The sequence below is a fragment of the Grammomys surdaster genome, unplaced genomic scaffold, assembly GCF_004785775.1.
Source record: "Grammomys surdaster isolate TR1022 unplaced genomic scaffold, NIH_TR_1.0 125604, whole genome shotgun sequence".
Classification (NCBI taxonomy): Eukaryota; Metazoa; Chordata; class Mammalia; order Rodentia; family Muridae; genus Grammomys; species Grammomys surdaster.
In genome coordinates, this window is record NW_021620447.1 from 1,349,119 (window position 1) to 1,361,216 (window position 12,098).

The 12,098-nt window shown below is 38.6% G+C and overlaps 1 pseudogene; it reads right to left on the bottom strand.

Moving 5' to 3' along the window:
- Positions 1-908: 908 nt before the first annotated feature.
- LOC114638529 lies at positions 909-2,474 on the bottom strand (annotated as a pseudogene).
- Positions 2,475-12,098: the final 9,624 nt, after the last annotated feature.

A 12,098-nucleotide genomic window follows, 5' to 3' on the forward strand; every position in this document is an offset into this window, starting at 1 on the left:
CTTGTCAGTGGCCCTTCAAAGGTCTGAGTAGTATAAGTTCGGAGGCCAGCATCTGGATTAGAACTTCTAACAGCAGACATCACAGGTGATTCATTTTTACCTGGAAATGAAAAAGAAGGGGATTCTCAGGGAGATTTCTCTTCCCTGGATGTAAATTGTTATTCATTTTATTTATGGTAGGGCTTGGCTTTGTGGGGGTATCTATTTATTTCATTAATCTTTTTGGTAGCCAATTAGCTGTGCCTTCTGTGGTATCAAACAGGCATATCAATCCTCAGTCCCATAAGGGAACTGGGTCTGGGCCATTCCCTTTAAGGATAAGAGGGTCTTTCCCCATATCTGTGGCATAGTTTTTATTGGCCTCGGTGATGCCAGAAGCAGTCAGCAGCAGATTTGCCCTGAGCTTTCAGTTTTAGAGAGTTAAATGTGAACAAGGCATGATGGAGAGTACTTCAGGGGGACTCCTTCTGGGGGGATACATTCCCCCTCTTTTGTTTTTAGAGCCAGTTTTTCAGAGTTCTTGTAGAATTAGGTCAGAAGCACAACAGTCGCTCCTTCCACACTAAGAGAGTCATGGAGACATTATTTAAAAAAATATAAATCTATATTAATAATCTCTTTTATTAAAGGACTGTTATAGCATAGCCAACAACTAATCAGACCATATAATTTATCGATTAATAATAGCTTCTTCTACTTTTTGTGAGGTTACTTCTCTTTTGCCAATTAATTGTTGAGAGAAATTAGGATTTACATCTCTCTTGAGAATATTAAACAGAGACTTAAATTCTTTTGTGTAGAGCTTAAAATAAGATCTTTAGCCAGTTAGCATCTCCTAGAGACTTTTGAAAATAATATGAATTAAGTAAACTCTCTCACTCTCTTTTTTTTTTGACCCTTTAACTGTATTTTTTTAAAAATAAAAACAAAAGCAAAAACCAATTTATTTGATGACTTCAGAGAAAATACAAAGCTAGACATACTAACGTCAGCAGGCAGAATATAGTGAGTCCGTAGTAGTACATGTCTGCCTTTGTCTCTTCACTCAGACTCAACTGAAAAACTGCAGGCCACAATCTTGGAGAACTTTCCCAGTCTGTGACTCCCAGATTACCCGTGGGCATGTATCTGTACTGAGGCAGGGATCTTGGCTTCCTGATGGGATCTCTACTGTTGCAGTCCAGATAGGGCTTACAATATGAACCTTGGAAACTCGTATAGCTGGGTGTCTTTCCAAGACCCTGCATTTCACTGAAAATATCAGTATACTCATGTATTTTCCTTGTCCTTGAGTTTTCCAGTGCTGCCACCCTGTTCAGCAGCACTGAGGGCCGGCTCTCTTCCTTCTCCTCCCTCCACATTGCTCTTGCCTCGCTGCAGACTTTCCTTGTGAACTTAGCTGGGAACTCATCGGCTGGTTTCCTTGTTGCCTTTGGTGAATCAACTTTTTGATGGGTTGGAGTCCTCACATTGACACTGTGCTTTCGTGGAAAATTCCAGTGGCCCTAAAGGTATTCCATCTGGATTCAGAATTTTTTTGAGCTTCTGATAGTCTGGCTTGTCATCATAAGCTAAATTATGAACATACATCAAGAACTCGACAAGTTCACTGCAACTGCTTCCAGAAGGAGCCCCCTTAAGCACTGACTCTGGGAGTTCATCCAGCAAGTTGGTTTTAGCAGTCTGGACAGCCACAGGGTCCTCCTGCTTTGTTTCCCAAGGCATCTTCCCACAGAGCCAGCACAGCATGCAGTAACCAAGGATCTCAACATCACTCCTCCTGGAAGGGGCCACTCCTTTGTGTGCATCCAAACTTGTAAACTCTATTGTCCCATTATGGCTCTTTCTGGGATCTTCCTGATACTGTTTGTGGTTCCCATTGGGACGATATCTAAAGGAAAGTCCATAGTCTGCAAGATAAACCCGATCTGAATTTGTGTAACCCAACAGTAGATTTGCTGCTTTTATGTCACCATGAACATATTCATTTTCATGTATATATTCCAGCACATCCAGCATTCTGAGTCCAAGTTGCAGGACAGCTAACTTTTTAAAAATACCATTCTGGTCCAGGAGTTTCTGTAAATCTATTCCAAGTCTTTCCATTACCATCAATCTGTAACTTCTTCCTTTGAAATCAGTCAGACCTAATCCATAAAATATAGGAACTCCTAAATAATCAAGTTTCCTCTGTTGTACCCACTTTTGGATACATTCTCTTTTTGCAGCTCTCTGATAAAATTTAAGCTCTGAAAATAATGGGCCCTTTTCTTGATATTCCACTTTTATGACATGTCTTGCATCTTTGTTTGGTTTATTTGTGGGGAAAGCTGAGTATATCAGCCCAAACCCATCGGAGCCAATCATCTTGCCCAGTGCCCACTGGTTTCCTTCCATCTCATCCAGAATTTTGCCTTCTGGAAGTGGAACCGGAAGCTTGTATTTCTCTTTCCTTCCTGGTGCCATTGCATCTGCCACCCCGAATCCCCTCAGTGCCGGTCTCCCTTTAACTGTATTTTTAATGGGTATTTTACATATTTATCTTTCAATGTTATCTCCACTCTCACTGTGCCCCAAAAATCCCTTATCCCATACTCCCTCCTCCTTTTTTTATGAGGGTATGCTCCAAACAGCCTCCCAGTCCCATCTCCTAGCTCTCAAATTCCCCAACACTAGGGAATCCAAACTTTCAGGGACCATGGCCCTCCACTTCCACTGATGTCTGACAAGGCCACCCTCAATTACCTATACAGGTGGAGACATGAGTCCCTCCCTTTGTGCTCTCAGGCTGGAGGTTTAGACTTTGGGAGCTCTGATTGAAACTTTTGATACTCCTTCTAAAAAGGACCAAAGCACCCACACTTTGGTCTTGTGTCTTAGGTATTGTGAGCTTTTCGGCTAATATCCACATATCAGTGAGTGGATAACATGTATTTTCTTTTGAGAATGGGTCACCTCACTCAGGATATTTTCCAGCTCCATCCATTTGCCTAAGAATTTCATGAACTCTGTTTTTAATAGCTGAGTAGTACTCCATTGTATACATGTACCACATTTTCTGCATCTATCCTTCTGTTGAAGGACATCTGGGTTCTTTCCCATCTTCTGGCTATTATAAATAAGGCTGCTATGAACATAGTGGAGCATGTGTCCCTGTTGCATGTTGAAACATCTTTTGGGTATATGCCCAGGAGTGGTATAGCTGGGACCTCAGGTAATACTGTGTTCAATTTTCTGAGGTACCACCAGACTGCTTAACATAGTGGTTGTACCAGCTTACAATCCCACCAACAGTGGAGGAGTGTTCCTCTTTCTCCACATCCTCACCAACAACTGTTGTCATCTGTGTTTTTGATCTTAGCCATTCTGACTGGTGTGAGGTGGAATCTCAGGGTTGTTTTCATTTGCATTTCCCTGATAACTAGGGATGCTGAACACTTCTTTAGGTGCTTCTCAACCATTCGAGATTCCACAGTTGAGAATTCTTTGTTCAGCTCTGTGCTCCATTAATAGGGTTCTTTGATTGTCTAGAGTCTACTTTCTTCAGCTCTTTGTACACCTTGGATATTAGCCCTTTATCAGATGTAGGGTTGGTAAAGATCTTTTCCCAATCTGTTGGTTGCTGCTTTGTCCTATTGACTGTGTCCTTTGCTTTACAGAAGCTTTGCAGTTTTATGAGGTCCCATTTGTCAATTCTTGGTCTTAGAGCACAAGCCATTGGTGTTTTGTTCAGAAACTTTTCTCCTGTGCCCATGTGTTCGAGGATTTTCCCGAATTTCTCTTCTATTAGTTTCAGTGTAGCTGGTTTTATGTGGAAGTCCTTGATCCACTTAGAATTGAGTTTTGTACAAGGAGATAAGTATGGATCAATTTGCATTATTCTACATGCTGACCTCCAGTTGGACCAGCACCATTTGTTGAAAATGCTGTCTTTTTTTCCACTGGATGATTTTAGCTCCTTTTTCAAAGATCAAGCGACCATAGGTGTGGGGGTTCATTTCTTGGTCTTCTATTCTATTCCATTGATCCTCCTGCCTGTCTGTGTTCCAATACCATGCAGTTTTTTTTATCACTATTGCTTTGTAGTACAGCTTGAAGTCAGGGATGGTGATTCCCCCAGAAGTTCTTTTATTGCTGAGAGTAGTTTTCACTATCCTGGGTTTTTTGTTATTCCAAATGAATTTTAAGATTGTTCTTTCTATCTCTGTGAAGAATTGAGTGGGAATTTTGATGGGGATTGCATTAAGTCTGTAGATTGCTTTTGGCAAGATGGCCATTTTTACTATATTAATCCTTCCAATCCATGAGCATGGGAGATCTTTCCATCTTCTGAGATCTGTTTCGATTCCTTTTGTCAGGGGCTTGAAGTTCTTGTCGTACAGGTCTTTTACTTGCTTGGTTAGATTCACACCAAGGTATTTTATATTGTCTGTGACTATTGTGAAGGGTGTCATTTCCATAATTTCTTCTCAGCCAGTTTATCTTTCATGTAGAGGAAGGCTACTGATTTGCTTGAGTTAATTTTATATCCAGCCACTTTGCTAAAGTTGTTTATCAGGTTTGGGAGTTCTTTGATGGAAGTTTTGGGGTCACTTAAGTATACAATCATATCATCTGCAAATAGTGATATTTTGACTTCTTCCTTTCCAATTTGTATCCCTTTGACCTCCTTGAGTTACTTAATTGCTCTGGCTAGGACTTTCAGTACTATATTTGATAGGTAGGGGGAGAGTGGGCAGCCTTGCCTAGTCCCTGACTTTAGTGGGATTGTTTCAAGTTTCTCTCCATTTAGTTTGATATTGGCTACTAGTTTGCTGTATATTGCTTTTACTATGTTTAGGTATGGAGCTTGAATTCCTGGTCTTTCCAAGACTTTTATCATGAAGGGGTGTTGAATTTTGTCAAGCTTTCTCACCATCTAGTGAGATGATCATGTGTTTTTTTTCTTTGAGTTTGTTTACATAGTGGATTATATTGATGGATTTCCAAATATTGAACCAACCTTGCATTCCTGGGATAAAGCCTACTTGATCATGATGGATAATGTTTTGATGTGTTCTTGGATTCTGTTTGCTAGAATTTTATTGAGTATTTTTGCATCAATGTACATAAGGGAAATTGGTCTGAAGTTCTCTTTCTTTGTTGGGTCTTTGTGTGGTTTAGGTATGAGTGCAATTGTGGCTTCATAGAGTGAATTAGGTAGTGTACCTTCTGTTTCTATTTTGTGGAATAGTTTGAAGAGAATTGGAATTAGGTCTTCCTTGAAGGTCTGATAGAATTCTGTACTAAAACCGTCTGGTCCAGGACTTTTTTTGTGTGGAGAGACTTTTAATGACTGCTTCTAATTTTTGGGGGGATTATGGGACTGTTTAGGTGGTTTATCTGCTCCTGATTTAACATTGGTAACTGGTATTTGTCTAGAAAATTGTCCATTTCATTCAGATTTTCCAATTTTTTTGAGTATAGGCTTTTATAGTAAGATCTGATGATTTTTTGAATTTCCTCGGTTTCTGTTGTTATGTCACCCTGATTTCATTAATTTGGATACTGTCTCTCTGTCCTCTGATTAGTCTGGCTAAGGGTTTATCTATCTTGTTGATTTTCTCAAAGAACCAGCTCCTGGTTTTATTAATTCTTTGTATAGTTCTTTTTGTTTCTATTTGGTTGATTTCAGCCCTGAGTTTGATTATTTCCTGCCATCTACTCCTCTTGGGTGTATTAGCTTCTTTTTGTTCTAGGGCTTTCAGGTGTGTTGTCAAGCTGCTAGTGTAAGCTCCCTCCAATTTCTTTTTGTATGCACTTAGAGCTATGAATTTTCCTCTTAGCACTGCTTTCATTGTATCCCATAGGTTTTGATATGATGTGTCATCATTTTCATTAAATTCTAAAAAGTCTTTAATTTCTTTCTTTATTTCTTCCCTGACCAGATTATCTATGAGTAGTGTGTTGTTCAGTTTCCATGTGAATGTGGGCTTTCCATTGTCTTTGTCATTACTGAAGACCAGTCTTTGACCATGGTGATCTGATAGGATGCAAAGGATTATTTCAATTTTTTTTAATATGTTGAGGCCTGTTTTGTGCCCAATTATATGGTCCATTTTGGAGAAGGTACCATGAGGTGCTGAGAAAAAGGTATATTCTTTTGCTTTAGGATGAAATGTTCTATAAATATCTGTTAGGTCCATTTGGTTCATAACTTCTGTTAGTTTCACTTTATCTCTGTTTAGTTTCTGTTTCCAAGATCTATCCATTGCTGAGAGTGGGGTGTTGGAGTCTCCCACTATTATTGTGTGAGGTGCAATGTGTGCTTTGAGCTTTACTAAGGTTTCTTTTATGAAGGTGGGTGCTCTTGCATTTGGCGCATAGATATTCAGAATTGAGAGTTCATGTTGGTTGACTTTTCCTTTGACAAGTATAAAATGACCTTTTTTATCCTTTTTCATAGCTTTAAATTGAAAGTCAATTTTATTTGATATAAGAATGGCTACTCCAGCTTGTTTCTTAGGGCCATTTGCTTGAAAAAAATGTTTTCCAACCTTTTACTCTAAGGTAGTGACTGTCTTTGTCGCTGAGGTGGGTTTCCTGTATGCAGCAAAAAGCTGGGTCCTGTTTGCATATCCAGTCCGTTAACCTATACCTTTTTATTGGGGAATTGAGTCCATTGATGTTAAAAGATATTAAGGAGAGGGTGTTGTTACTTCCTGTCATTTTTGCTAATAGTGGAGGCATTGATTGTGTGGTTATCTTCTTTTGGGTTTGTTGGAAGGATATTATTTTCTCACTCTTTCTAGGGTATAGATGCCCTCCTTATATTGGAGCTTTCCTGCTATTATCCTTTGTAATGCTGGGTTTTCGGAAAGATACTGTGTAAATTTGGTTTTGTCGTGGATTATCTTGGTTTCTCCATCTATTGTAATTGAGAATTTTGCTGGGTATAGTAGCCTGGGCTGGTATTTATGTTCTCTTAGGGTCTGTATGACATCTGTCCAGGATCTTCTGGCTTTTATAGTATCTGGTGAGAAGTCAGGTGTAATTCTGATAGGTTTGCCTTTATATGTTACTTGCCCTTTTTCCCTTACTGCTTTTAAAATTCTTTCTTTGTTTTGTGCATTTTGTGTTTTGACTATTATGTTATGGGAGGTATTTCTATTCTGATCTAGTCTATTTGGTGTTCTGTAGGCTTCTTGTATGATTATGGGATTATGATTATTCTTGTTCCTTAGGGAAGTTTTCTTCTATAATTTTGTTGAAGATATTTATTGGGCCTTTAAGTTGGGAATCTTCACTCTCTTCTGTACCTATTATCCTTAAGTTTGGTCTTCTCATTGTGTCCTGGATTTCCTGGATGTTTTGCATTAATAACTTTTTGCATCTTGTGTTTTCTTTGACAGTTGTGTCAATATTTTATAAGATATCTTCTGCACCTGAGATTCTTTCTTCTATCTCTTGTATTCTGTTGGCGATGCTTGTGTCTATGATTCCTGATTTCTTTCTTAGGTTTTCTATCTCCAGAGTAGTCTCCCTTTGTGCTTTCTTTATTGTTTCTATTTCCATTTTTATGTCCTGGATGGTTTTGTTCAATTCCTTCACCTGTTTGTTTGTGTTTTCTCGTAATTCTTTAAAGGATTTTTGTGTTTCCTCTTTAAGGACTTCTACCTGTTTACCTGTGTTCTCAAATTTTTTGAGAGTGTTATTTATTTCCTTCTTATAGTCCTCTATCATTATCATTAGAAATGATTTTTAGATCTGGTTCTTGCTTTCCTGGTGATATGTGGAGTTCAGGACTTTCTAACATGGGAGAACTAGGTTCTGATGATGGCAAGTACCTTGGGTTGCTGGTGCTTGTGTTCTTGTGCTTGCCTTTCACCATCTGGATCTCCTTTGTGCTATCTGCGCTGTCTCTGACTGGAGCCTGTCTTTCCTATTATCTAGGTTGTATCAGAACTGTTTGGGATGAGTTTTGCTGCTGAGGTTATAGCTGAGGCTCAAGATTGCTCAGTGCTCAGGTGGAGACTGGAAGAACCTGTGCTCTGGGCCAGGAATGAGTTCCTGGGTCGCAGTTACTCCCTGTTTGGGGCAAGTGTTGCAGCCTCCTTGCTTAGGATACTGCACAGGTTAGAGCTCCTGGGAACCTCATTTCCTCTGGGTTCTGTGAGACTGGGTGCAGAGCTGTCTCCCAGAATCTGCTGGGCGCTTGGGCCCTGACTGGAAGAAACCAGTGCTCCAGGCCAGGAGTGAATTCCTCGGTCCCAGTGAGTCCAGGTTACTCCCTGTTTGGGGCAAGTGTTGCTGCCTCCTTGCCTAAGATACTGCTCTACTGCTTGGGTTAGAGCTCTTGGGAGTCCCGCTTCCTCTGGGTTCTATGAAATTGGGTACAGAGCTGACTCCCAGGATCTGCTGAGTGCTTGGGCCCAGACTGGAAGGAACCCACGCTCCGGGTCAGGAGTGAATTCCTGGGTCCAAGTGGGTCCCAGTTACCCCTGTTTGGGGCAGTTGTTGCTGTCTCCTTACCTGAGATGCTGCCTGAGTTAAAGCTCCTGGGAGGCCCACTTCCTCTGGGTTGAGTACAGAGAATGTAGATTTTCAAATACATCCTCACATATTTCATTAAATTTCTTTAGTGTTGTAATGTCTCCATTTCATCTCTAATTTTAATAAGTTTATCTTCTGTCTCTTTCTTTCATATAACTTGGCAAAGAGTTTATGAATCTTGTTAATTTTTTCTTTATTTATTTAAAAATAGGTTATTTTCTCACTGAATATATCTTGATTATGTTTTTCCTCCCATCTCACCTCTCATCTGGATCTACTCTTTTTCTGTCTCTCATTAGAAATGAACATGATTAAAATGGATAATTATACAGTAAATATAATATAATTTAGTTAAATAAAACAAACACATTGGAATTTGTACCATTTAATTGAAATATATTTATAATCGTTTCTCTCTAAAATAGAATTTATCACTGGTGGTAAAGAGATTGGTTTTACTGTTTGCTTGATTGTGTTGGATTTTTGTTTCCTTGGTTCTTTCTTTCTTTATTTCTCATTTTCTTTTCTTCTTTTCTTTCTTTTTTTTGAGGGAGTGAATCAGGTCTGCTACTTTGTGTCTTCTGATAGATGAACTGAGACAAGATATCCAGATTTATTACTCAAAAATATTTATGACTACTGTTATTTTGCTGAGTTTTGTTAAACTTTGGAAGTCTTAGTCTTCTCTTACTTAAAGAGTTTTCACATTATCATTTTTGCTCCTGTGGTCATTTGAATGTGCTTATCTTTGTCTTTAATTGTTTAAGTGTTCTTTCCTCTGTGGTACTGGCTTGGTGGTCATGAATTTCATTGGCCTGACTTTATCATGAAAAACTTTCACACTAATTATGACTACTAGTTTTGCTGAGCATATTAGATAGGATTGGCACCATGGTTTTTGAGAATTTCAAAGATACCAGTCCAAAAGCTTTTTCCATTGATGATTAGAATTGAAAGTCAGCCGTAAGTCTTGCCTTCATAGTTTGGACTGAAATGTCAGCAGTTATTTATAACTTCATCCTCTTTTTCATCGTTCAGAATACTTTGCGCTATAATTTTAATATTTTAACATATCATAGGGATCATATACTCTGCTCCTGTCTATAGTGTTACATATGCATCATGTATTTAGATTTAGGTTGGCTTCTTTTCTCCTAGATTTGTTAACTCATTGTCTTTGGTGTTATTAAAAATATTTTCAGTACAAGAGAGATGGTTTAACTGTTAAAAGCATTGGCTGTTCTTTCAGAGAACCAGAGGTCAATTCCTAATACCTACACACCAGCTCACACAGTCTCTGTAACACCAGTTCTAGGGGATCTGTTGAAAGACACTGTGAGTCTGTCTGGCCCTGGGCTTTTGTTTAGTTTGAAGGCTTTTTATTAAACTTTTGATCTCCTCCTTTTTTATGTGGCTGCTTATGATATTGATCTCTCTATGGTTTAACTTTGCTGTTCCGGTTGTGTTGATAATTTATCCGTTTCTTCTATATTTGACTCAATAGTATACATGTTTTTAAAGTATTCCCTGCTACTCTTGTGAACGTCTTTGATGTCTGTTTTTATATTTCCAGGTCATTTATATTTTGTAAATTTGAATTTTTTCTTTCTTTTTTTCTTTTATTTTGTGTTATTTGATCTTTTTTTATTTTAAGCAAGAATCAACTCATATAATTACTGGCTTTCTTGTACTGCTTTCTGTGTTTGCATCTCATTAATTTTAGCTTTGATTTTTTTTTAATTTTTTTGCCAGCTACTGCATTTGGATTTCTGCAGATCTTGAATTTCCAGAATTGCATAATTAAGTTATTCAATTGTGCTTGTGGTTATTTCTTACGTCTAAAAGTCTGGAGATTGCAATTTCTCTCATAGGACTCCTTTAATCTTAGCCCAAAGGTTTTTGTTGTGTTATGTTTTCATATTCAGTTAGTTTCAGGAATGTTTTATTTCTTTCTTGATTTCTTCTTTGACCCATTCCGTATTCAGTACTAAGTTGCTTAATCCCATAAGTTTCTGTACATTCTAGAGACTTGTTTGCTGCTGATTATAAGTTTTATACCACTGTATCCCAATAAGGCACACCAAGTTAATTTCATTTTTTTCTCTTTGTTCAGATTTGTTTTTAGGAGGTGATCACTTTTAGAGAAACCCCTATGGGCTGCTAAGTATTACTTACATTTTTTGAGTTTTGAGTAGAAATATTTTCTAAGATATCTGTTACAATCATTTGATGTTTGACTTTACTTAATTCTGATTTTGTTGTAATGCCTGTTCCTTTGTAACAGCCTGTTCTGCTACTTTGTTACAGCCTGTTCTACTGCTCTGGTCGCAGGATCAGAGTCTGGGATCAGGGTCGAGTAAGAGAGAGAGTGGGGATGGAGGGGCCAGAGATGCAAAAGATGGATACAAGACAGAGTCTGGTCAAGTCTCTCTTATTGAAAGGAAATCCTGGGTATTTATACCCTGTACCACGTGCCTTGCCCTTGTGGACAAGCTCAGCTGAAGGCACTACATCATGTGCCCAGCAGTGTGGAGACCACCTGTGCCTAGCTGCTGGTGGAGCTAAACAGTGTAACAAGATGTTTATTAGAGCATGCTCACCTGTTGCGGGCTGTTGAAAACAAGTCTCTTGTCAGGGTATATGGCTCGAGATGGCTGTAAAGATGATAGTCGCTTTCTGCTGAGAGTCTGCTCCCAACAATTTGTCTGTTATTTTTGTCCAGATGATCTGCCTAGAGCAGAAAGTGGGTTATAGAAATCTACTATTATCGGGTTATTATTATCCACTACTTCTCCTGCTACTATTATTATCTTTATTTTTAAATCCAGTAGTGCATTTTTTATGAAATTGGAGTCACTAAAGTTTGGCTCATAAATGTCTATGGTAATAATGTTGCCTTGCTTTATTTTTGCCTTCATTTGAATTCAGTGTCTTTATTCCTTCTGATTTGTTTTAGTTTGAAGCCAGTGTTGTCTGATATCAGGACACTAGTGTCCCTTTTCCTTTGTCATCCAGTTTGTGTAGAATATTTTTCTCCAATTGCAAAAGGAGTCCCATGAGAGAAATGTGCCCTTTCCAACACTTTCACTTAAAGGTAGTTCCTTTCTTTTAAGCTGAGCTTCTTGTACATGGGAGAAAGACAGATACTGGTTTTTAGTGCATCCAGCTTGACTATTGTCTGTGTGGAGAATTGATGTCATTAAAGTTTGAAGTTAGTTTGGGGATGTAGTCATTGTATTTTGTTGTTTAATTGATATTTGTATTCTTAGTCATAGGTGTTCAGCCAAGCCTAGATGAACCATGTGGTTCATTCCTAAACCTCACAGGTTCAAAATTAGGATAGAAGTTCATACTAGTTTGACACACATGATTCTGGAGTTTGTGACTTAAGGCTAGGAAACAGTCAGGTCAACGAAGGGACATGGGCTAAGGATTCAGACAGACGCTCTCTCCTGTTCTGGGCTGCTACAGAGAGCTTAAGCCACAGGTGCTGAGAATTCTTACTGGAATAAGACAGGCTAAAGATAAGAGGCCTAAATAAGATAGGAATAAAGGATATTACATTG